Source organism: Chrysemys picta, chromosome 6 (assembly GCF_011386835.1).
Source record: "Chrysemys picta bellii isolate R12L10 chromosome 6, ASM1138683v2, whole genome shotgun sequence".
Classification (NCBI taxonomy): Eukaryota; Metazoa; Chordata; order Testudines; family Emydidae; genus Chrysemys; species Chrysemys picta.
The window spans coordinates 82,169,263-82,190,776 of record NC_088796.1 but is presented as its reverse complement, the minus strand read 5'-3'; the positions used below and the strand labels follow the sequence as shown (position 1 = coordinate 82,190,776).

General features: G+C 42.1%; 1 protein-coding gene across 2 annotated transcripts in view; it reads right to left on the bottom strand.

The window, feature by feature from the left end:
• Positions 1-21,514, bottom strand: part of ROR2 (receptor tyrosine kinase like orphan receptor 2) — a 226,068-nt gene that overhangs the window by 190,016 nt on the left and 14,538 nt on the right. The gene's annotated exons all lie outside the window — the stretch shown is intronic.

The following is a 21,514-nucleotide window of genomic DNA, read 5'->3' as shown; positions in this document are numbered from 1 at the left end:
CTAATACACCTGTTTTCTGGTATCTGTAAGTCTACTTTTGTTGTAACTTTTACAACTGTTTTGTTTCAAATCTGGATGGCAAGATAAGCCACATGAGGCTTCAGGTCGTATACATGCATTGCAACAAGGGCGTCTCATAGATCAAAATCCATTCCTCTTTAGCTCATCTGCCATTTTGGAATACAGTCCATCAAAAATCATGAGGTATATGAAGAAACACTCCATATATGGTCATTGACAGGAATTTAAGTTTAAATGCTAATAAGGCTCTCCAAAATAATTTACTCATCAAAAATGTAAAGACTGAAATTTGAATATGAGCTCATTGTTGAAATTTAAATATACTTTACGGCAGGAATTATTTGTCATCTCTGCTGCATTGGGCCAAAACCAAAAGCTTAATCTGGCTTTAAGCACTGTGCACAGTATTCTCACAGTTAATAACAACCGTGAAAGTGAGAGCTATTGAAAACAATATATCCAACAATCAAAATTAGAATCTGTCATGTTTTGGGGTTCTAACCAGACAAGAGGTTCTGTCACCACCTGGCCTGTAAATGCGAATGGCAAACCATGGCCATTGAGAGCTGCGGGCGGCTGTGCCTGCAGATGGTCAATGTAAACACTGTTTCACGGCCTGCCAGAGGATTACCCTGACAGGCCACAGGTTGCCTACCACTGGTCTATGTGCTGTGCAGCCCTGGTTCAGAACTCTAACCCCAGCAACCTCCCTTCAACACAACAGCACTACCCTGGTCTTCATCAGCCAGGATTACTACTTTCAGGGTTGACCCCAACATACTCTCAGTCCTGAATTTCCCCAAAACCATCTGCCCTGAAGAGTTGAGCCCTTTCCTAGAACACTGAGAAGTAATAAGGTTCGTTGCTCGTTTAAAGAGACAAAAGCATAATTTATTATTTTAACTAGAGTTAACAATCACTTTAATTCAAACACAGCACTGAGTTGGGTATAGATTAAAAGGAAAACAAGTTTATTTAATCAAAAAGAGAGCCAAAAAAAAGAGATGTTTTAAGTGAGTTCAAGTACACGGGATAAAGACAAAAATGGTTACAAGCAAATAGAAGAAAAATTATGCTTTATAATGGCTAAGACCCAACTTAACAAACCACAGTCTTTGTTCAAGCTGGATTTCTTACCAATCTTTCTTTTTTCCAAAATGGCTGACTTTCTGCCAGTGAGGACCTTCCACAGAAGTACAAGATTTCCCTTGTCTTCCTAAGTGAAAGATAAAGATGGTGTCTCTCTCTCTGCTGCTTATATCCCCAAAGGGATGTCTTTGTCTTACAAGTCAGGAACATCTGATTGGGATTCAGTTTCCTGTGTCTCTCTGACATGCAGGAACCATGTTCATTCTCCATTTCTTGAGTTGAGGAACAGGAGCGTTCCCACTGGTTTAGCTTGATAGCTTTGTTTACTGCTAATACATAAAATGAGGTAAATCCACATTCTTTTGTCTAGGACAGACTTGTTTATCATATTTTGCACAAGTGTCTTTGCAGTAGTGTATAGGGTATAAATACCAGGGTACCTAGGGTCACACAGTCCATTATGCAGAAAAAAAATCAATGGGTGAAATCCTGGTTCTGTTGAAGTCAATGGAAAAAAATACTTTCATTGACTTCAGTGGGATCAGGATTTTACTCTGTGTGTTTACAAAAACTTACAATCTGAGCCAAAGTCATAGGTAATTCTATACAAGATAAAGACGCACCATCTAAATTTTTACAAATTATCTTTCATATTCGAAAGCTTTGCTTTAGTATTAAACATTATCTTGGGCTGTTAGGAGTTATCTTCTTTCTTTATCTTCCCACACTCTCAAATGCACAGGGTGTTCACCAGAGTTTCTACCATTTATTTTGTTCGGTCTTGTGCTGGTCTGCTCAGACTTCTGAGTATCATGTTGATTGATTTTGCTTCTTTCTCTATTGCTCTGCGCAGTGTTTCTCTAGGTCACCCTCTTTTTCTCGTTCCAGGTGGTGTCCACAACATCACTTGCCATGAAAGACATCATGGTGGAATCCTTAAAGTATGTCCTAAATATGTCCATCATCTTAGAATTTCTGATGTTGCAAGAAATTCTTTCCAATTGACTCTGAAGATCTTCTGCAGCATTTGCTTTGGAATAAATTGATTTTCTTATCTTATTCTTGGGCATTTAAAATATCTTATTTTTCTAATATTTAATTGCAAAGAACTGAGCAAATGGTGAACAGTTAGACTGTAAATAAGCAAACCAAATGGTATCATCTGCACACCTCTCAATTAAATGTTAATAGAATGACAAAGCAGGTACAATGGAGGACTAGTAATAGGCAATTTCAAAAGGACACAAAAAAAGCTTGAGATTAAAATCAGTCACTTTACCTTGGTCCACAGCTAAAAGAATGTTATTTACTATGTTACTGATAACTCCTGGGGATGTGAGTTGGCCTAAAGTCAAACCTTATTATCTAAAACATTCTCAGCAATGAGAAAAGTCATCTGTCAACTTTATAAGGCTCAAAATTTAACTTTTTTTTATTTAGTGATAGATCCTCAGATGGAGTAGATCAGTGCAACTCCATTGACTTCAATGGAACCATACTAAGCATTAATCTACACCAGCTGAAGATCCAGCCCATATTTTTTAAAATGTCATTCTGAACCCATAAAACATACGTCTTGTAAAGGAACAGCTTTCACGCTCTAGCTATGTCCATCGAGACAGAACAAAAATGGAAAACTGAAGGGTGAATTTTCTATTGTAGTCAGCAGTATAAAAAGCCATGTATCATGGTGAGTGAATGAAATGACAGAGCAATTCTGTAAAAGTGTGTCTGTTGCTTGGCTCTACAATAAAGGCACAACCTGCCACCTACCTCCTGTGAGCTTGTCAGAAAAATATTCCATTTCATTTTGAGCAAGTTCTTCCTTCAGGATATATCCAGGGTAGTCATGATTCCATTATGCTGAAGGTACTCAAAACATTTGTACTGTAACTGACCTCACTGCAGGGTGCTTCTGTGGTACACCAATCCCTTGTGCTGACTGGTAATGTGCTCTGTGAGCTCAGAGATAGGCTCTGGAGGCACTCCAAATGCTAGATTCTACAGACTAGCCCCTGGTGAATTCCCATAAACATTTATGCTTTGAATAACAAAGAGTTGTTTTACTAGAGATGGCAAAACAGAGGGTGCAAACACCCTAATGCTTACTGTAAACAATCAGAACAGTTCCTAATTCAGCCACAAGGCAGTCCAGTACGTGAGTATAAAAGCAAGAGGGCAACCAGATGGGATGGGAGGTGGGGAGAGGCGGTGATGGTTTGTGAACTTTGGGGCAATTTACCAACTCAGCAGAGAGGAGTTGGGAGGTGCTAGGAGGAAGATAGAGGCAGTGAGGGAGCTGGGAATGACCCAAGAGAACAGGCAGTGACTCCCTGTCCCGTTTCCCCTCTATCTGTGGCCAAACTCCTGCTCCCCACAGGGGACTCCACTGTCTGGGTGGCCATGTACCCAGCTCCCCACATCATCCAACTCTGCCTAGGACTCCAGGTGACTCCAGCCCTCCTCACATCCCTCCCCAGTTTTAAATCCAGCTGCAGCACCCCAGGTCCCTCAGCAATAACCCACTGGCAAGCGCCCCCAGCTGGTTCTGGCAACTGCCAGCTTGGAGGACACTCTGCGATCCAGGAGGGAAAGAGGACACCTGGCCCAGGACCATCTGCCCTTCCAGGCACTAGTGCCAGGGCCCTGCTTGCCTCTGTAGCTAGAGCCTCCCAGGCAGGGGCCTATTGCCAAGGGGATCACCCTGACCTCATCCCTCCATAGTCCCAGGTTCATCTTGCTCTGGGGTCTTGCCCCAGAAGCTGGAGGGGGGCAGAGAGCACCCTCAGCTGCAGAGCCTGGGGCACACACTGCACAGGGATACATATTGTGGCTAAGGAGAGCAGGGAGACTAGGGTCCCAACCCTACACCTCCACCTCTTTGCCTCTGGTACAAATGTAACAATTTCAGTGTAACTCCTCAGGCTACTCTCCTACCTACCGGCCGCATCTGTATCTTTCTGCTGCAGCTACTGATTGCCCTCTGCCAGCAACAAGGTGAATTTCTTTGACTCTCTCGCTTCCAGTCCCAGCACTCGGGCTACAGTTCATAGTCTCGTGCAGCCTCTGGCTATCTCCTGAGCCTAGAACCCTCTTCTCTCAGATTGTACTTCCTTTTCCTCATTCACTGGGGATTATGGAGCCCTCTACTGGCAGGATGTTGAGTGAGGAAGTTGAAGTACCCAATAACTAGCTAGTACAAGGGTTTTCAACCTTTTTTTCATTTGCAAACCCCTAAAAAAATTTCTAATGCAGGTGCAGCCCCCTTTAGAAACCTTAGTCATAGTCTGTGGACCCTCAGGGGTGTGCGGACCACAGACTGAAAACCACTGAACTAGTAGGTTCTATTGCTTTTCTAGAGATGGAAGTTAGAATTACCAACATTGTTCTGTTTTCAGGGGGGAGGGAGGGAAATCAGTACCACAATGCTTTTCCCTGACCTGTATGACTTGAAGCAATTAGGTCAGGGACATACTAACTGCTAACAACTATCACAGTCTGGAAAATATTCAGCTTTTCCAACTATTCCAATTCAACTATAATTACACATTTTTCATTAATTTTCTAATTGTTTTTATTTATTTTCCTATTTTTCTTGTTAAAAAACAGATTTAAAAGAACAGTTCAGTGGCTGACCCATTTTAGAATGATTTCAAGTATCATGGGGTAGCCATGTTAGTCTGTATCCATAAAAACAACAAGGAGTCCGGTGACACCTTAAAGACTAACAGATTTATTTGGGCATTAGCTTTCGTGGGTAAGAAACCTCACTTCTTCAGGTTTTTTACCCACGAAAGGTTATGCCCAAATAAATCTGTTAGTCTTTAAGGTGCCACGGGACTCCTTGTTGTTTTAGAATGATTGTTGATTTCAACTCTATTTATGAGTAGGCCTACTTTTGCTCTAGTATTTCTGTTTTCCCCCAATAAAGCAGTTTTTCATCAGTTGTTAGCATTAATTTATTCTGCAGGCATAAAAACTCTGGATATCTGTGACTGGATCCCTCTCCCCTTTTTCATTCCAAGTACTACATTTCCATTACCAGTGCATCAATCCTGGTCAAGATAATGGAATGGCTGATATGGGACCTGATTAATAAAGAATTACGGTAATATAATCAATGCCAATCAACATGGGTTTATGAAAAATAGTTCCTGTCAACCTAGCTTCATATCTTTTTTTGATGAGATTACAAGTTTGTTTGATAAAGATAATAATGTTGACATAACAGACTTACGTAAGGCATGTGATTTGGTACGCCACAACATTTTGACTAAAAACCTAAAAGGATATAAATAGCAACTATGTGGGTGAAACCATACAATCACTATGGTCTCGAATGAACTCACAAAAGAAAATGATAAAAGACAAACACCACATCACCTGTGGGTGAACACTTGTCACAAAACAATCACTCTATATCTGGCCTATGTCCATCCTCATCCTCAAAGGAAACCTCCATAACACTTTCAAAAGATGAGTCTGGGAGTTTAAATTCATTACTCTGCTAGACATTAAAAATCAAGGACTGAACAGAGACACCGGATTTATGACTTATTACAACAATCTGTAATATTATTACAGAGGGGACAGATAGCTCAGTGGTTTGAGCACTGGCCTGCTAAACTCAGGGTTGTGAGTTCAATCCTTGAGGGGGCCACTTAGGGATCTGGGGCAAAATTAGTACTTGGTCCTGCTAGTGAAGGCAGGGGGCTGGACTCAATGACCATTCAAGGTCCCTTCCAGATCTAGAAGATAGGACATCTCCATTAATTTATTTACTAAAAACCTCCCCAGCTGCTTTTCCCCACCCCTTCCTTTCCTCCCTATGGCTGGAGGGGTGTTAATGGGCCACTTCACATTGAATAGTCCCTTGAAATGTGTTAATTACTTATGCAAACAATCTGTTCTGCCTTGTATTTAGGTGTGACACTCTGGGTACATTTCCCAGGCCTTGTCTACACTGCCACTTTACAGCGCTGAAACTTTCTCGCCCATGGGATGTGCAAAACCACCCCCGAGTGATGCAAGTTTCAGCGCTGTCAAGTGGCAGTGTAGACAGTGCACCAGCACTGTGAGCCACGTGTGGGTGTTTTTACAGAGCTGGGAGAGCGCTGGTGCCGCAACTACACTTCAGCCCTGGGTGGTGGGGCTCAGGTTACAGGCCCCCTGCCTGGGGCTGAAGACCTTGGGCTTCGGCTCTGGACCCCCCTGCCCGGGTGGTGGGACTCAGGCTTTGGCTTTGCCCGCGCCCGCCCCCAGGGCGAGGGGGGCTCAGGAAGGCTCAAGCTTCAGTTCCCCCTCCTGGGGTTGTGTAGTAATTTTTGTTGTCAGAAGGGGGTGCAATAAAGTTTGCGAACCCCTGCCTTATAGCTATTGAGCTTCTTGAGTTCATCCATTTAACTTAACAAAGAAAAGGTTAAATGGTAACTTGGTGTATGGCAATAATCCGCAGCACAACTGCTACTGGCCAGGGTCAGGAGATTCAGGCTTGGATTGCAGGGCTATAACATTGCAGTATAGACATCCAGGCTCAGGCTGGAGTCCAGGCTTTGAGACCTCACAATGGGGGAAAGCATCTCACAGCCTGGACTCCAGACCAAGCCTGAATGCCTACTCTGCATTTTTAGCCCCGCAGCCCAATCCCCGCCAGTCCGAGTCAGCTGACCTGGAACTCAGACTCGGTGCTGCACGTTTTTTAGTGCAGTGTAGACAAACCCTTGATTTCAATCTACATGGGTAACAAATATTTGATAATGACCGCTTCAATCTGGCAGAGAAAGGTATAACAGTTGAACAACTGGAAGCTGAAGCTAGACTGAGGCCTGGTCTACACTATGAGTTTAATTCGAATTTAGCAGTGTTAAATCGAATTAACCCTGCACCCGTCCACACAACGAAGCCATTTATTTGGAAATAAAGGGCTCTTAAAATCGATTTCTGTACTCCTCCCCGACGAGCGGAGTAGCGCCGAAATTGATATTGTCATTTCGAATTAGGATTAGTGTGGCCGCAATTCGATGGTATTGACCTCCGGGAGCTATCCCACAGTGCACCATTGTGACCGCTCTGGACAGCAATCTGAACTCGGATGCACTGGTCAGGTACACAGGAAAAGCCCCGCGAACATTTGAATTTTATTTCCTGTTTGCCCAGCACAGGAGACCACAGAGAGCTCATCAGCACAGGTAACCACGCAGGCCGATAATCGAAAAAGAGCACCAGCATGGACCGTACGGGAGGTACTGGATCTGATCGCTATATGGGGAGAGGATTCAGTGCTAGCAGAACTTCGTTCGAAAAAACGAAATGCCAAAACTTTTGAAAAAATCTCCAAGGGCATGATGGAGAGAGGCCACAATAGGGACTCAGGGCAATGCCGCGTGAAAGTCAAGGAGCTCAGACAAGCCTATCAGAAAACAAAGGAGGCAAATGGTCGCTCCGGGTCAGAGCTGCAGACATGCCGCTTCTATGCTGAGCTGCATGCAATTCTAGGGAGGGCCACCACCACTACCCCACCTCTGACCGTGGATTCTGAGGTGGGGTAATCTCATCAGCTACACCTGAGCATTCTGCGGACGGGGAAGAGGAGGAGGAGGAGGACGAGCTTGCAGAGAGAACACAGCACTCTGTTCTCCCCAACAGCCAGGATCTTTTTCTCAGCCTGACTGAAGTACCCTCCCAAGCCAGTACCCAAGACCATGACCCCATGGAAGGGACCTCAGGTGAGTTTACCTTTTAAAATATAAAACATGGTTTAAAAGCAAGTGTTTTTTAGTGATTAATTTGCCCTGAGGACTTGGGATGCATTAGCAGCCAGTACAGCTACTGGAAAAGTCTGTTAACATGTCTGGGGATGGAGCGGAAATCCTCCAGGGACATCTCCATGAAGCTCTCCTGGAGGTACTCCAAAAGCCTTGCCACAAGGTTTCTGGGCATTCCATCCTTATTCCGTCCTCCATGGTAGGACACTTGACCACGCCATGCTAGTAGCAAGTAATCTGGTATCATTGCATGACAAAGCTTGGCAGCATATGGTCCCGGTGTTTGCTGGCATTCAAGCAACATCCGTTCTTTATCTCGCTGTGTAATCCTCAGGAGAATGATATTGTTCATGGTAACCTGGTTGAAATACGGGAATTTAATTAAGGGGACAGAGCTGGCCGTTCCTACTGGACTGTTTGCCTGTGGCTGAAAAGAAATCCTTCCCTGCAGTTAGCCAAGCGCGGGCGGGGAGCAGGGGGAATTGGTGCTGAGCTTTTCGCGTTTGGCTAGCAGGGATCTTCCCCGATACTAGCCACGCGATGGGGGGAGGGGTATAGCGATCATCCCAGATAATTCATGGTGGGCGGGGAGGGGGGGGGTTAGTTTGGTTTCTGCAGGGATCTTCCCTGATACCAGCCACGCGGTGGGGGGAGAGGGATAAAGCCATCATCCCAGAGAATTGGATGGGGGTGGGGGTTTAGTTTGTTTTCTGCTGCTGAAGGTTAACAGGAAAACCACAGCACTCAATGGGCTTTGCTTGGTATGTGGGAAAGGAGGGCACAGAAGCCGAAAGACAATGGCTTACCATGGCCTCATGCAAGCCGAATTCTGTTGCCCAGACCTGCATCTGTGTTCTCTAACACCAAAGCCACAAGCACTCAGTATTAAGATGCAAAATGCGACCTTGTACTGAAATCACATGTGCTATGAAATGTGAATAGTGTTGTTCACTGTGAAAGAGTATAAGCATTGTTCTGTAAAATCTATCTTTTTAAAAACTTCTCTCCTTTTTTCCATCCCTCCAGCAGCTGCAAATTTTTCAAGCCTCCCTCCTCCATCCCAAAGGCTATCTCAGATAAGGCAGCGGAGAAAGAGAACGCGAGACGAGATGTTCTCAGAAATAATGGAATGCACCCGCAAGGAAAGAGCTCATTTGAATGAGTAGAAGGACATGGTATCTAAGTACAGGAAAGATGCCAGTGAACGTGAGGTCATGAGGGACACTCGAGATGAGAGGTGGCAGGCTGCAACACTGGGGCTGCTGCGTGATCAAACGGACATGCTCCAGCATCTGGTGGAGCTTCAGGAACGGCAGCAGGAGCACAGAGTGCCACTGCAGCCGCTGTATAACCTCCCTCCCCCCTCACCATGTTCCATAGCCTCCTCACCCAGACGTGTAAGAACGCGGGGGGGTGGAGTCTCCGTGCACCCTCCCAGTCCACCCCTGTGGACAGCCCAACGAAAAGGCTGTCATTATATTGAATTTTTTCACTGGCCTTTTATTTCCCAAACCCCACCCGGGCTACCTTTTCGGTTCTCTCACTATGTTTATAATCAATTAATAAAGAATACATGATTTTTAAACGATAGTGACTTTATTTCCTTTAAAAGCAAGCTGTAATTTAAGGGGGGAGGGTGGTTTGCTTACAGGGAATAAGACAATCAAGGGGGCGGGTTTTCAACAAACAGAACTTTCACACCGTAGCCTGGCCAGTCATGAAACTGGTTTTCAAAGCTTCTCTGATGCGCAGCGCTTCCTGGTGTGATCTTCTAATTGCCCTGGTGTCTGGCTGCGCATAATCAGCAGCCAGGCGATTTGCCTCAACCTCCCACTCCGCCATAAAGGTCTCCCCCTTACTCTCACAGAGATTCTGGAGCACACAGCAAGCAGCAATAACAATAGGGATATTGGTTTGGCTGAAGTCTGACCGAGTCAGTAACGAGCACCAGCGACCTTTTAAACGGCCAAATGCACATTCACCACCATTCTGCACTTGCTCAGCCTGTAGTTGAACAGCTCCTGACTCCTGTCCAGGCTGCCTGTGTATGGCTTCATGAGCCATGGCATTAAGGGATAAGCTGGGTCCCCAAGGATAACTATAGGCATTTCAACATCCCCAACGGTTATTTTCTGGTCCGGGAAGTAAGTTCCTTGCTGCAGCCGTTTAAACAGAGTGGTGTTCCTGAAGACGCGAGCGTCATGAACCCTTCCCGGCCAGCCCATGCTGATGTTGGTGAAACGTCTCTTGTGATCCACAAGTGCTTGCAGCACCATTGAAAAGTACCCCTTGCGGTTTATGTACTGGGTACCCTGGTGCTCCGGTGCCAAGATACGGATATGTGTTCCATCTATCACCCCACCACAGTTAGGGAATCCCATTGCAGCAAAGCCATCCATTATGACCTGCACATTTCTCAGTCACTAACTTTCGTAGCAGCAGCTCAGTGATTGCTTTGGCTACTTGCATCACAGCATCCCCCACAGTAGATTTGCCCATTCCAAATTGATTCCCGACTGACCGGTAGCTGTCTGGCTTTGCAAGCTTCCACAGGGCTATCGCCACTCGCTTCTCAACTGTGAGGGCTGCTCTCATCTTGGTATTCTGGCGCTTCAGGCCAGGGGAAAGCAAGTCATAAAGTTCCATGAAACTGCCCTTACGCATGCGAAAGTTTCGCAGCCACTGGGAATCATCCCACACCTGCAACACTATGCGGTCCCACCAGTCTGTGCTTGTTTCCCGGGCCCAGAATTGGCGTTCCACAGCTATAACCTGCCCCATTAACAGCATGATCTCCAAAGCACCGGGGCCCGCAGTTTGATAGAATTCCATGTCCATGTCCTCATCACTCTCGCCGCCGCGCTGCCGTAGCCTACTCCTCGCCGCCTGGTTTTGCAGGTTCTGGTTCAGCATAAACTGCACGATAACACGCGAGGTGTTTACAATGTTCATGACTGCTGTCTTCAGCTGAGCGGGCTCCATGCTTGCCGTGGTATGGCGTCTGCACTGTTCACCCAGGAAAAAGGTGCGAAATGGTTGTCTGCCATTGCTTCTCTGGAGAGAGGGGGAGGATGTACCCAGAACCACCCGCGACAATGTTTTTGGCCCCCATCAGGCATTGGGATTTCAACCCAGAATTCCAATGGGCGGAGGAGACTGCGGGAGCTATGGGATAGCTACCCACAGTGCAACGCTCCGGAAATCGATGCTAGCCCCGGTACATGGACGCACACTGCCGAATTAATGTGCTTAGTGTGGCCGCATACATTCGACTTTATACAATCTGTTTCCAAAATTTGAATTCTGTAAATTCGGATTAATCCCGTAGTGTAGACATACCCCAATTCAGACTGGAAATAAGGAGTAAATTTTAACAGTAAGGGTAGTTCACCATTGGAACAATTTACCAAGGGATGTGCTGGCCATTTTTAAATCAAGATTCAATGTTTACTAAAAGTATGCTCTAAGAATTATTTTGGGGACATTATCTGCTCTGTGTTATGCAGGGGATCAAACTAGATTATCACAATGATCCCTTCTGGCTTGGAATCTATTAACCCTCATTAAGAATTGTAGTGCTACAAGGCTTAAATGCAGCAAGATTTTTTAAATTTCTCACTTTCCATGATCAAAATCTTCATGAAATAAAATCAGCATTATCTCCACCAGTTATTTTTTTTCTTCTTCCCTCTAAGTTAAAACAACAGGAACTTCTAGTTCAGGATTTTTATTTTAGCATTTTGGTTGGTTCTTCTCGCTTTTTGTAACTCTTACAGGCTCATCCGTTAATATATTATGAGCCTATGCATGCACATAAGAGACTACATTATATCAAATAATGCTTAAATAGGCCCTACATTTCCCTTGCTATATTTAAGTGTAAGATTATTTGCAAAATTTGTCAAAGGAGACTAGAAGATTTATGACCTTCCAACATTATCCTCTGCCCAAGTCATTAACAGTATTAAAGTCTCTGGGGGTCATTTACAGTTTTATTAGTCTTATTAACTTTTTTCCTACTTATCAAATGCATGCAATGGTTTCTATAACACCTATACAGTTGCCAATCCCCGATCAAATTGTTTCTTTTGGCTTTTTTTCCCTTACTACCTTTATTAATTTATTATAACAATCCATGGCAATCCACAGGGTCACAGTATACTCCTTTTTTGGGACATGGCTGACACAAAAGCATATTCATTCTCTATGCAGAAATTGCCAAACTGAATTAACCAGGCCAAAGCCAATCTTTTCAGTTCTGTAACAGCAAAAAATCAAATAAAAGTTGAAAACAGTTTAAGAAAAAAATCACATTGTGAACTTGTTTAAGACATTTAATCATTATACTTCAGAACGGAGGCCTGATGATGATTCCCCAGCTTAAGTCTATGGAAGTTACGCTATTCTCTTCAACAGATGCAGCACTACGTTCTTAAGATTTACAAATATATTTCAACATAAAAGACACATTAAAAGTAGTTTTTAGGTTACCACAAGATGTGACCTAAGCACAGGACTGGAAGCCAGAAATTCCAAGTTCTAATGATGGCCCTGACAAAACCTCTCTGTGGTCTTGGTCTACTCACTTAGCCTCTCTGTGTCTCAGGCTATGTAGCTAAGTAGTACTGTTCCAGTTTAATAGCTGCGGAAACTTAGCCCTGGTCTATACCTAAAACTTAGGTCAACCTAGCTGTGTCACTCACAGTTTGAAAAATTCACACCTTTGAGATGCACGGGCACGTCTACACTACAGCCCTAAAGACTTACAGCCACTGCAGTAATTATTGCGATGACTGATGTCCACACTACCCTCCTTCTGTCAGTGGTGCGCGTCCTCACCAGAGTGAGGGGCTGAAAGCCAGGACACTCAGCTCCGTGCAACTCCCTGCCGGGAGCCCAGCTGCTTCCCTGGGCTCTCGCCTCCTGCCCAGAAGCAACAAAGACAGCCGCCCTGGCTTCTCACCTCTCTGAGCGGGTAAGCTGGGCAGGTGCACCCCGGCTGGGAGTGGGGAGCCAGTGGCAACCGGGCTCTAGCTGCCCAGCTTTCTTGTCAATTTCACAATTCCATCATGGAGCCATGAAACTGACAAGACAGCCGACGTACATAATGCACTGAGTCGCCCTAACTACACCAACAAACACTATGCTTCCACTATGAGGTGGAATTATTATATCCATGTAGTAGGGCACTTACATTGGCAGGACAAAGCTGTAGTGTGTATACTGACATAATTAGGTCAACCTAAACTACCTCATGCTGACCTAACTGTGTAGTGTAGACCAGGCCATATTTAAACCAAACCTCAGTTCTGGTATAGACATTGCTAGGTTGTCAGGAGAATTCTTCCACCAACCTAGCTACCACCTCTCAAGTGTGTGGATTTACTACAGTGAAAGGGAAAACCCCATCTGTCGCTGTAGCAAATAGCTGTTCAACCCCCACCCCAAAATCCAAAGATCTCATAGAATTTTACAACCATGAATTAAACCTTCAAATCCCGTGAGGTAGCACTGTAATGTAGCTGTTACTTAAATTCAAAGTATTTTTATTTACTTGCCAACTCAATATCTCAAACATCCCTTAAACAGCTATGGATGCAACTCCCTGCTCTATTTTAGGTGTTACTCATTAGCTGTTGGAGAGGTAACACAGAAACCTTGATTCAAGTCTCGGCAGATAACAAACCTTTCAGTTCCAATTTTATAAAGCAATATTGTCGCTATATAGTCCTTTTCATACTTTGTTATGTATTCAATAAAGTACTATATGTTCACTGAAATAAGCTGGCTTATCACAAATGGAAAAATTCATCATATTTAACAAAGAGGAGGAAAAATTATCTCAGTGCACTTTTCCTGGGATTGGCACTATATTCTCACCAAATTGTGGTGCTTAGATCAAACAAAAAGAGAGAGTATGTATTTTAGTTAACTCCTTGCACTTCATCTGATGAATTATATTACTGCTACTTTAATATCTAATGAGTAGCCTTTACCAATAGGGAATGGGGGAGAGGGAGGGAGGGGAGAGACAGGGGAGGAGTGACCCAAGCAATACAGATGGAAATGTCTGGTAGAGGTATTGGCCTTCCGCACTGCACGTGATGGAGCAGAATTGGGGACCATTTAGGCATCAATAGTACACAGAGGGTAAGGTTTTACCATCTGCTATGGATAGAGACACCGAGAATACTTACATAAATGTCTCTGTTTAACAATGGGATTCATAAGTTCACTGCCCTGCACAGGTTCAATAGGCTGAAAGGAATAACTGAGGGACATATGCACAGGAAGGACTAATTCCTGTACTGTTGTTCAATTAGAGATCTTTATTTTCCAAACAAAACAAAAAAAATACCTACCCTTCAGAGTTTGTTATGCTGGATTAACTCATAGGCTAATAAGGCTATAGCCTTAGGCCCTCCTATTTTTAGGCCCTACTGTAGGCCCTCTATTCCATATTAAAGTAACAGCTGAGAGATGGTAGCAGGGCCATCGGAAATTTTCTCTCTCATTAGATATTGATTTGTACAAATTAATCCATCAAGATCGTGAATTCAATTTATGGGTGGTTGTGATTTTGTCTTTGTGGACTAAGCAAGTGTTTGTGGGCCCAAGCAATACTGAACTGGATTGTTGTGTTGAAGCAGTTTGAATTTGTCCAAGAATTGTACAATTTCTTCTCTGCATTAACCAGTTGATAAAACCAAATGCCACAAAAGACAGAAGACATGCGACAATGCTACTGCCCACTCACTCAGTGGCAAGGAGGCTTTCAAAGTTAATACCGTCATCACAATCATCGACAAATTGAAGAGTTCATTAGAACATCGGATCGAAGCTTATGAAAATATTAACAAAACCATTAGTGAGCTGACAAATTTTTCACCTAACATTTCAAGTTCCAAAGTCAGTGAAAGTATCAAACGTCTGTGTCAGAAGTACCCAGATGATCTCCCGATCTCCCAGTAGATTTTACTAAAGAATTTCTTCAGTTTGTTGAATTCACATCACTCTCAGATATAGAGAGAAAAGATGATGAAAGCAAATCTATTTGGATGTACCGAGTTATCACTGAATCCAATGTGATAAAACGTTTCCCAAATGTTGTAACTGCATTACGGCTGTGTTTGTCACTAATGATCACTAACTGTAGTGGAGAACATTCCTTCTCCTCTAACAAGGGTCAAAAATGCCCTCTGATCCACCATGACTCAAGAGGATCTCAGTGCTTTGTCACTGTTGAGCACTGAGAATGAAATAGTCTTTGAATTACGATGACATCATTCATGACTTTGCCACAGCTAAAGCTAGGGAAAAAATGTTTGTTTAAAGAATTGAGTATAATGAGAGTAGAATAAACTTGTTAATTTTACATAATAATATGTAAATATGTATGTAGACAAACGTTTGATGACGTCATATTTTTTTTTGCAATATGTAATTCATACTTAGGCCCTTCCCTCGCATTAGCCCCTCATAACCTTAATGTGACCCTGGACAATGCTACATTATTTATGGCACTAATAATACAGGACCAGATGTATGGGATGTTAACTATAGGTGATAAGTAGTTTACAGGCAAAATATGAACTCAAAACATGTTTATGGAGTCACGTCTTTCAAGTTCCATTCAATGGGGGGGGGGGGAGGGGGTTGTCAGGGACAAATTTCTGTCAGAAATTATTCCTGGGTCCCAAAGTTTGAAAAAGGTCCATGTTCAAACAAATGCACTTTCCTCCCCATGGCCAGATCTTGTGAATCTACAAGCAAGGTTTAGCTTCAGGGCCATTCTCACCACTTTGCTGGCTCACTGAAGCTGGAAATTGAATAAGATCTCATCCCTATTGCAAAAACAGAACTTAGTCTCAGAAAAACAAATTTCCCCTTTTAAGTCTAATCTATAATTAAGTGAGCCAAAATATAAAATAAAATTGATCTACACCTCTACCTCGATATAACACGACCCGATATAACATGAATTCGGATACAACGTGGTAAAGCAGAGCTCTGGGGGGGCGGGGCTGCGCACTTCGGTGGATCAAAGCAAGTTCAATATAACGCGGTTTCACTTATAACGCGGTAAGATTTTTTGGCTCCCGAGGACAGCGTTATATCGAGGTAGAGGTGTATTTCCCAGTAACTGGAGGAACTGCACTACAAAAAGTATTCATACAGGAGGCCACTACCTGCCAGAGTCAGACAGAAACAGGGACTACAAGAAAATAGTTTTTTCCACCTGAACTGGAACTCGGCTAACTTACAGCCTCTCTCAGAGAAACCAATCAAGAATCACTTCTGCTGAGCTGACACTCAAGAGGCACATTTGATATGCCCAGCTAATTAATGACATAAGTGGAATACTGTGCAAGTTCTCCCACATGATGTATTACAATAAACACTACTCAAAATTCAATGTATCATAGAATAGCAGTCTGATAAAGTTTGCCAATATACAAAAAGGGAGAGGAAAGTTTGCAAAAAGCTTCTCCAGGCTACTCATAGATGTGAACAATATTTAGAGAAACCACTGCTGGTTCATGGATGCAATTGGAATTCAAACCAAGATTAATTTTCAATACTTTTGCTGGCAAGTCAAAAAACCTTTCACTATTTACACAGAACAAACTTTCTGGGGAGGAGACCATCTTTTCATGAAGGGTGGATACAACACCTAGCACAATGAGACCTCTATTTCTAACTAGGCCTGAGGTACTACCACAATACAAAATAACAACAGTAACTAGACAAAGATGAAAGAAACATACTGCTGGTATCAAAAATGTCACTTAACCACCAACACCCAAAAACACACACAAAAAACCTACCACCACTAGCAGTCGATCAGAAATGCTAATTGTAAGTCAACATTTCAGATCCATTATTAGGCAAATCTCATGTAAGTCAGTCAATGGGAGCTTTGTCAGAGAAAGGAGTTCAAGAATGGGCACTTATTTTTAAATACATTTCAGAGTTTATATACAGCATAAAGGTATGAATTTAAATTGTTCTGTAAATCAGAAACTTTGCTCCCTGGGACAGACTTGTGCACAACTCATCTAACTGAAATGGTTTCAACCTTTCCTATTGCAAAGATCAGCTTACAATAGTCCTGAGCAGTTTCCAGAAATTTAACTGATTTAAGTGGTTCTAAAAGATTAAAATTAAATGCAATAGTTTTAACATATAATTTGAAAGTGTATTTATTTTATTTGCTAAACAGCCAACTTTTTGCCCTACTCCAGAGGCTAAATTCACCACAGAGTAGAGAAATTTTACCACTTCATAAATATCTTGTTAACAGCTAAACTATGACCTAGGCAGGATACTTCATCACAAAACAGAACATTAAATCAACTGAACTCATTTTTGTTAAAAAGGCAATGTAAACCATAGTCCTTGCACAGTGAAAAAAAAAAATCCCCTATGCAGGGAGGAATGATGACTAAGTAGTAAAAATGAAAGCACTGGTCTTTTACCCCTGGGACCTATGGTTCCAGTCCAAATTACATTTTTAAATTAAAGACATTTGGTAGTTTCAGTTCTTAGTCTATTTTGGACAGTCATCCAAATCACAAAACCACCACACATTTCAGTATAACTTGGCAGTCCCTGCACAGAAAAGCCCAAGTCTGACCTAACTGGCTCAGAATTACCAAAGAGAGTGGGCTTGCTAGTTCAAAGATAAAAGTCACTGGGAGAAAAGTATGAAGAAACTCATACAGAATGCATACATTATATGTACCAAAAGGAGAAAGGAGTTCACAATTTCCACTTTTTCATAACCAACAGTATTAATTTACAGAAAAAAAGAATGTTGACTTCTCTCAAATAGTTAAAAGCCAAGCCCATTATTTTTACTGTAGCATTGTAACTCTCAAAATAAAATGGAGGAATTCATCTCTCCATCACTGTTTCAAATGTAACCATCTGACAGCAGTTCAGTGACTTGAGGTGCCTACCCATCACAAGAGCCATGACAACAAGTGGCAGATAGACCAAGATCTGGACACAAACTCCACTCTCTTCTAATCCTTAGGGTCGGGACCATACTGGTGGAGATGCATGTATTGATGGTGCTATACCTGTTGACTGTGGCAAATTAAGAATCTAGTGTTGTAGGAGATTGGGAGAAAAGGGACAGAATGAAATTGAATCTGGGCAGAGAACAACATACCTAATAGGATGGAAATAGAAAATATGTAAAGAGAAGGGAGAAGTTAGAATGAAGGAACAGGACCTACAGGACCTACAAAGATGGGGGTTAAAGGAAATGGACAGGGAAGGAGAGAATGCATGATACACGGCAAACATTTATGAAATGCATAGTTTTATAGTATTAACTGGCTTTAGTTCCAAGCTTGAACATTTATTTAAATTAGTCTATGGACTCAAGTTTACTACGATGATGAAGTTATATGTTCTGAACTGTGCAGTAATGCTAATTAACCAAATTGTCATGTCACATATTTAGCCACACAAAAAGTTAAGGATTTCTAAACACTTTATTCCACAGCAGAGAGGAACAAGAAAACATAAACCACTAAGGATTGTGGTTAATCCCTTAAAATGTTGTAAACGTGCATTTCTAAAAAAATTAAGAGACCAAATTTTGAAAATTCTCAGTAAACCTCATCTGAACCCAGGGAAAAAGAATGTGCAAAACCTTTACCATTTAGTAGTTCTGTCTTACCTCTGCCTTGCAAAACAATTAATTTCCTTCTCTGGTTAAAAGCTATAATGATATACTGTACTTTATTACAGAAAGGCAAATAGTTTAAGCATAACTCACAGGAGCATAGAATAATGAGAGTTTCTACTGTAGGGTGAATTTATGGTCTTGGGGCCAAACTTTGACACTTGGCTCCTGGCTTGCACTGAGGGATGGTGTGGAGCCAAGTCATCCCTAAGGAGGAACAATCCCTCCCATATCTCTCTGGCACATAGTAGGAGTAGTCAGTCTGCAAAGTCTGTATATCCATGTTGCCTAAAGTGTGGGTGACATCCCTCAACAGTGAGAAAGTAGTGCACAAATGACTAGTGGGGCAAGGGGTGTAGAGAGACCTCAATTCTTCTCCAGAGTCTCAGCTTTCACTTTTTTAAGTCTTTAGCTGTTATGGTTACAAAAAAAAAAAAAATAACAAACCAACAACCACCACCTCAGACTGTTAAGCAAGTGTAACAGATTCAAAGACACTTTACTGAGATTGCAGAGAGCCTAAAATCATAGCTCTGAGGTATGAACTGCCCTATTCATTTCAATGGATGGTACTCCTCCAGAGTAATCTAAACCTTCAGGAGTGCACAGAGAGTGTAGTCCCTGAGCTCTCCGAAGTTCTCAGAATTGTTCCTTGCCATTGGATGGGGCACAATGTTATAGGAAAGAATCAGTCCTGGAACTTTCGCTCCCTCTCCCTACACAAGGGCCTGGGGAGTCTGGTCCTTGATGAGTAAGACCACATTCAAAATTATTTCTGTATGGCAAATCCATTGCCTACTGTTGAGGTAGATTTGCCATATCACCTCAATGAGATGTGCAAGTTTTCTTCAAAAAATGATATGATCAGAAATTATCTAGAGTAGACAGAACATTCGTAAGACATTTTTCATCTAACATTTTTAGAAATCCATGCACACTGCCTGCAACGGCAATTACTAGATTCCCCATTCCATAAAATTGTTCATTCATCAGCATCCCATTCCTAACTTTGTGAATGATTCCCAGAATCCTTCTGTATGATGCCCCTATGGGCACCTATTAAAATGTTTTAGTAATATTATGATCACAACTCATTTCTTTATATCTTCATTATGTTGGAAGGTTTTGTAAAAATGTCTAATCTATGTGCCCTAAATTTTAAAAAAATAAATCATGAAACTCTAGCGTGGGGTAGGCAACCTATGGCACATGTGCCGAAGGCAGCACGCGAGCTGATTTTCAGTGGCATTCACACTGCCCGGGTCCTGGCCACTGGTCCGGGGAGCTCTGCATTTTAATTTAATTTTAAATGAAGTTTCTTAAACATTTTTTAAAAATCTTATTTACTTACATACAACAATAGTTTAGTTACATATTATAGGCTTATAGAAAGAGACCTTCTAAAAACATTAAAATGTATTACTGGCACGCGAAACCTTAAATTAGAGTGAATAAATGAAGACTCGGCACACCACTTCTGAAAGATTGCTGACCCCTGCTCTAGCTAGTTTGACATACTTAAGTATCAGGATTTAAAGAGATTCAGTAAGTCTTCTACAGCACTATGCTGACAAAAACAGGACAAGGCAAATGAGAGAGGAGCCTCAGAAGGTTATACAGGTTGGATAAGTATCCAAAAATTCACATATTAATGTCCAAACCAACTGAGTCTGCAAAACTGGATTACAACTCTAGCAAGAACAGACACAGTTTTTCCAAGACATCTAGTATTGCTTCTGGTCTGGCTGGAAATACCTCAAGATTATTCACCCTTGCAGCATTAAATTGCTTCCAGCCAGAACTAGGAAGTACAGTTATTAAAAAAATTAAAACAGCAAAGTTATCCTCAAATAGGTTTGGTTCAGATCCTGTTCAAGCTTCTAATTTTATCCAAGCCAGATCACCTATCCTTATGCAAGGGATTTTGGTCAAAAAGAAGAGAATTTGCCATCAGCCACCACAGTAACCACAGAATATCTTAAATTTTCAAGGTCTCAAATAGTGGCAACTTCAGCTATCAGGGTTCCCAGGGTACTAGTCTAGGTGATGTCTTTATTTCTTGTTCCCCAGTAAAGGTATTCCCCACAAGGTTAGTATGTTTTTGGCTTATCAAAAGATTCTTTTTGTTTCTTCAGTTTTATTTTAAAACATCCCTTCAAAACGATGTATGGTCTACATCACTTCTTTCAACACACTGTCCTAAAACTTATGGGGTAATTATGAATAGACACAACTTCTTCCTTGATACTTTGAATTCAGACTTACCCTAATATATATATATTCCAGCTGCTCAATTATATTTAAAATACAAAATTAATGTTTTAATAGGAAGGTATAAACTTCCTCTAACTTACCTCTAGTCCATATATCATTTTTATGTCATAACAATAAATATGGCAGAAGAATCTCCTACCTGACACATTCAGTTTAAAAATGATCATTCATTTTTACCTACTGCGATGCAAGGCTTAGGATGAAGGTCCTAAAACTCAGCTAAGCAGCATTTGCTGGAGTTTACAATCCAAGGGGGTTTTTGAGGTTCATTACCTTCCTCATTCTGGTAATAGAAGAAGTGCTTTGGGGCATTTGTTTTTAACCAACAACTACCTAGAAGTTTGCCTCAAGACAGGACACTTGGAGGCCAATGATGTCCTATGTGGACATTACGGAAGAAGCTCAGGAGCGTAAGATTTACAGACATTTGAATCCTAAGTGGCAATCAGCTGTGAGGATATCCTGAAAAGGTCTGTAACAAAATCAAGCCCAAGCAATTAGAAAACATAAGGGGCACACAAAAATATTACATCTCTTAGGTTGTTTTAAGTATAAGATAAAGGAGAATATGTGAATTTTATTTTAAAATGTATTTGAAAGTCCCAATTCAAGTTTTGTTACTGAGCAGGGCTGGCTCTTTTTTTTTTTTTCGCTTGGGGTGGCAAAA